The following is a 5,854-nucleotide window of genomic DNA, read 5'->3' on the forward strand; positions in this document are numbered from 1 at the left end:
AATATGAAATTTCAGAGAATATATTTTGAAAATGTCTTGCACATAGTTCCTCAACTTGAGATGCAAAGTTATCCATCATCACTAATTTCGCTTCATTCTATGTTCTAGAAAATCTCTGGTCCAAAGAATGTTCTCTCTGGCTCAACTAAGAGATCATGGAATAGGTTTAACAGTTGTGCTTAGCCAATTATTCAATGCTCAAGCATAGTCTAGTACTGTATGTGTGTTACTTGATCCAGTGCACTGCATCATCCCAAAATGGTTTCAAGTGAACGGTGCCAAATAGCATGACAGAATACAATAATGTGAACGGCTCTTTGAATTTATGAATATTCATATCCCCATGGTATCGCAATTATATCAGCCTGCATCCATCTTCCTACTCCTCTTTAGGTAAGTCTCTTCTCCTTTAGTCCAGGCATATTTCTCCTATTTTCTTACCTCGTTAACTTTTTCTAAGAAATGATGTATAAATTGCTGGGATGCAGTTTTGGTCCCCCCCCCCCCCTCTCTGATGGATCAGTAGTAATTTCATAGGCGGGGTTTACCCCCTCACAGGGTTCAAGAAAGCAGATGATTTCCTCCTAAAAATGATGGAAACGAGATAAGAAGCAATGGCAAAGTTGAAGGAGGCAAAAGAGCTTGGATCCTAATCAGTCAAAGTTATTTTTGTAAAGTTTCTTTTTCTTCTTTCTTGTATGGATTGAAACAACCTTTTTAGTTCTTGTGCATTTGTGGCCAATTGTGGGCATGCTTTAAAAACAGAATTAGTTTGAGTAACTTGAAGAGAGAGATAGGGAGAAAAGGAGGGAGCAAGAGGGAAGGAGAGGGAGAGAGACAACGAGAGGGAGACTGAGGGAGGGAGGAAAAGAAGGAGTAGGGAGAGGTGGAGTTTAATGGGAAAAGGGTAGTGAGGTAGAAAGAAAAGAGTTGGAAAGAGAGAGAGAGAGAGAGAGAGAGAGAGAGAGAGACTGAGGAAATAGAGAGAGAGAGAGATTTGGTTCAATAAAGAGATAATATCCCCTTTTAACTTATTTTGTTAACCCAAAGAAAATCGTTAAGAAAAGCAATTGTTAGTTTAGCTTACAAGTCAGAAATAACTGATCATCCAATTCATATGAGTTAATACTACATGTATGTTACACAGGTAAATCCTTGTTCACCTGCACCCAGTTCAGGGATTTATTTTATACAGGAGATTTTAGTTAAAGAAACAAGAAAAACAAATAAGGATATCTCCACAGAGTAGTTTGAGTGAAAGATCCAAAAGAAAGGATTTATTAACACTTAACCTCAAAGGTAGGCTAAGCTACAAAATATCACTCATCCAAATAATAAGTATAATACATAAAAACATGTATTGATAAACATATAATAGTTATATATATCAGCGGAATCTTTAGCCGACATGCAAGGCTTCACAAACTTACAGTGATAACTCTTAACATATACAGGTAAAATAACTGATAGGAAAGGAACAAACTAAACTACACTGTACAGTAGAAACATATTAGGGAATAGAAGAAAAGAATAGATGTTCATATGAAGTACAAATGATAAAACACAAGTCGTTCGTCAGTAAGCACTAAATACATCGATCAGGCGGAGAGTGTTGCCTGAACAACGACAGCAGTCCCAACTCTTGTCCCGAGGGAAATGGAAGTGGAACCATGGTGGAACCATGGTGAAACTGTTAAGAAACAAAATCAAGGCAGGTCTTAAAAAGCTGCGACATAGTAACTTCTGGGGGAAGTTACATCACACGTCTATCTGCCTTGAAGTCTAAACTTGCTCTCCTACTTAATCAATAATAATTCTTCTTTATATGGAACACAGTAATTCAACAAGAGTATTTATCGTCTTACAAGTAGTTATTGGGCTATCACTAAACTATCTAATCAAAAGTATTTTACAATGACTGAAATATCTATAAATAGGTCTGGCTTGTGGAAAGTGGTATCTTAATTCATACACAGTCACAACCATCTTGTATCAAAAGTTAAGGGACAAACACATGAAAATATAACAATGGGTTTTCCAACGCCAGGAGAATCACACAAAACAATATCATACAATTAATTCAAATTGCATTAGGAACTTGTGATATCTCTATAATTTACTAGAATAAAACATGAATATACTTTTAGGAAGGTGAGTGTTCGCTTACCTGTTAAGAAACAAAATCAAGGCAGGTCTTAAAAAGCTGCGACATAGTAACTTCTGGGGGAAGTTACATCACACGTCTATCTGCCTTGAAGTCTAAACTTGCTCTCAACGAGAAAGCCAATCTTTCTTCCAAACCAGGCAAACAACCCCACTATTCCCTATCCCCAAGACAAAGGGGTACCAGTAAATGTATCCACTGGTCATTCATTGTTTATGTACTCTACGAATTAGGGAAGTGGTCTGGGTTTTTTACATAAACAAGGCCTATATGACAGGGGTCTCTTTGTTCCCGTCTTTGTTTCACCAGTAGCATATACCAGAGAGGTGATCTTAATAGAAACATAGTTTAAAGGTACACTTTAAATAGGGGTTCAACAATTTAAAGTAATATAAGCTTACTCAAAAATAGAAAATAGGTTTACTCAAAAAAATAGAATATACCTTAATAAACAGGGTCTGACACTCTCCCCTCCTAGAATCATGGCGTCCCGACATCTTTAATTACAAGTCAATACAATGATAAATTTCCGCAGACTTCAGAGGACAGAGAGAGATTAACCAATCTCATACTTTCCTACCTAGATGGCAAGATGTAATTCTCTGTAGATGACCTCAACATTGGGTACACCTCTTCGGTCAAACACCGCATCCAGCCGAATGATTCCTCCTGCCACTATGCTTCATTCTTGGGTAGAATGAGCTTCACCCGAAAGGTGGTGGCAATGAAGGATATCGGTTTGGTGCTCACTTGTCAATAAAACTTGTAAAATAAAAATAACCGGTGCCAGCGTTGTCGTCTCTGACTGAACGCAAACCTAATTGTCAATGTGAAAATGCAGATGGGCCTCGATATACCCAATGTATGGAACTTCTGATTCCACCTGCACCAAACACGAACAGGTCGTCATGGATTCCAAGTGACGGTGCGCTAACTTTTTGTGATAACAATAAGCAGATATGCATGTCACTTGGGATCGACCTAGTGTCCATAAGGCACTCATAGGGCACACACTCCGTCAACCTCAGCCCAGACAGTGAATTGGGTACCCACTACTAGTGCGGCTGGAGATTTATCAGATGTGGCCTGATGAGATGGCGTCATCTGCAAACTCATAATTGCAGATCGCCTTATGGGACACTTCTTAGGTTTATCTTTGGCCACCTGTTCGGCCAGAAACTTCACTAGCTCTGCCTTAAACTTAGGGTTAGAGTCAGACAATTTTAAAACAAATTATAAATAAGGCTAAACTATCCAAAAACGGGGTAAACAAAATAGTTTAAGATATCGAGGTGACTATAAACATACCATTTATAAAACCAATCAAGATTCTAAAAAGTGCTAATTATTATATAAAAAACAAAAACAATTATATGATGAGAATATTGATATAGTAAAATAAAAACCACAGTAACAACTAAGCTGGACAAGCTACCCCTTGTTTACTGTTACGCCTGTCAGTAGTAGGGCTGCTACTGATTTGACCTGAACAACAGCAACAAAAATTGATTAGGTCACACTTCAAATTATTAAGACCACTTTCAAATATACGCTATGTCCAACTTAGTGTTTTACAAGTTGTGGCAATCACACAACAACAATCATACACAGAATATTGTTAATCTCGATCTTCCAAGCAAGGAGAGATACTTAATTAAAAGCAATGAAAAAGGTATTATCTAAACAGATTTTCTTTTTGGGAAAAACAACTAATATTTTCCAAGAAAATTTAATATCCTGGCAGTGCCTCCATTTGTTACACAGGTAAATCCTTGTTCACCTGCACCCAGTTCAGGGATTTATTTTATACAGGAGATTTTAGTTAAAGAAACAAGAAAAACAAATAAGGATATCTCCACAGAGTAGTTTGAGTGAAAGATCCAAAAGAAAGGATTTATTAACACTTAACCTCAAAGGTAGGCTAAGCTACAAAATATCACTCATCCAAATAATAAGTATAATACATAAAAACATGTATTGATAAACATATAATAGTTATATATATCAGCGGAATCTTTAGCCGACATGCAAGGCTTCACAAACTTACAGTGATAACTCTTAACATATACAGGTAAAATAACTGATAGGAAAGGAACAAACTAAACTACACTGTACAGTAGAAACATATTAGGGAATAGAAGAAAAGAATAGATGTTCATATGAAGTACAAATGATAAAACACAAGTCGTTCGTCAGTAAGCACTAAATACATCGATCAGGCGGAGAGTGTTGCCTGAACAACGACAGCAGTCCCAACTCTTGTCCCGAGGGAAATGGAAGTGGAACCATGGTGGAACCATGGTGAAACTGTTAAGAAACAAAATCAAGGCAGGTCTTAAAAAGCTGCGACATAGTAACTTCTGGGGGAAGTTACATCACACGTCTATCTGCCTTGAAGTCTAAACTTGCTCTCCTACTTAATCAATAATAATTCTTCTTTATATGGAACACAGTAATTCAACAAGAGTATTTATCGTCTTACAAGTAGTTATTGGGCTATCACTAAACTATCTAATCAAAAGTATTTTACAATGACTGAAATATCTATAAATAGGTCTGGCTTGTGGAAAGTGGTATCTTAATTCATACACAGTCACAACCATCTTGTATCAAAAGTTAAGGGACAAACACATGAAAATATAACAATGGGTTTTCCAACGCCAGGAGAATCACACAAAACAATATCATACAATTAATTCAAATTGCATTAGGAACTTGTGATATCTCTATAATTTACTAGAATAAAACATGAATATACTTTTAGGAAGGTGAGTGTTCGCTTACCTGTTAAGAAACAAAATCAAGGCAGGTCTTAAAAAGCTGCGACATAGTAACTTCTGGGGGAAGTTACATCACACGTCTATCTGCCTTGAAGTCTAAACTTGCTCTCAACGAGAAAGCCAATCTTTCTTCCAAACCAGGCAAACAACCCCACTATTCCCTATCCCCAAGACAAAGGGGTACCAGTAAATGTATCCACTGGTCATTCATTGTTTATGTACTCTACGAATTAGGGAAGTGGTCTGGGTTTTTTACATAAACAAGGCCTATATGACAGGGGTCTCTTTGTTCCCGTCTTTGTTTCACCAGTAGCATATACCAGAGAGGTGATCTTAATAGAAACATAGTTTAAAGGTACACTTTAAATAGGGGTTCAACAATTTAAAGTAATATAAGCTTACTCAAAAATAGAAAATAGGTTTACTCAAAAAAATAGAATATACCTTAATAAACAGGGTCTGACATGTATTTGTAAATCATATGAGATATTGATTCATTTCCGAATGTGACCCTTTTAAAAAGCAAACACACAACTACATTTTTAAACTTCCATTGTGTATGAGGCATAAGGTGAGGCAGACTAGTATCAACCATCTCTCACTCTTGATATCAAGTATCGTCACTTTTCAATCTCTCAGACCAGTAATAGATATCCAAACAAAACAAAATATCGAAAATAATATCGCAAGTGATATTTGTTTGTCTCGCAATGTATGGTCAAACGAATATCAATAGCGATATTATTTTGATACAACATCCGCAATGAGTAACATATTTAGCATTAAAACAAAATATGGTCCTAAGTGTTTGGAATTAGGGAGGGAAAGTTCTTACTTTATTTTTATGTGACAGTGTCTGGCTAACAATGATCTTTAAAAGTTGGTTAGTTGTGATAAGTTATGTGAGTTA

At 36.4% G+C, this 5,854-nt stretch overlaps 1 long non-coding RNA gene across 1 annotated transcript; it reads right to left on the minus strand.

Annotated features, from left to right (window-relative positions):
• Nucleotides 1-1,249: 1,249 nt before the first annotated feature.
• LOC105440873 lies at nt 1,250-5,416 on the minus strand. Its single transcript, XR_971824.2, has 2 exons — nt 4,949-5,416; nt 1,250-4,471 (listed from the first exon to the last, which is right to left on the minus strand). It is a non-coding gene; the product is annotated as an uncharacterized LOC105440873 (long non-coding RNA).
• Nucleotides 5,417-5,854: the final 438 nt, after the last annotated feature.

The sequence above is a fragment of the Strongylocentrotus purpuratus genome, unplaced genomic scaffold (assembly GCF_000002235.5).
Source record: "Strongylocentrotus purpuratus isolate Spur 01 unplaced genomic scaffold, Spur_5.0 spur5_scaffold_1, whole genome shotgun sequence".
NCBI classification, from domain to species: domain Eukaryota; kingdom Metazoa; phylum Echinodermata; class Echinoidea; order Camarodonta; family Strongylocentrotidae; genus Strongylocentrotus; species Strongylocentrotus purpuratus.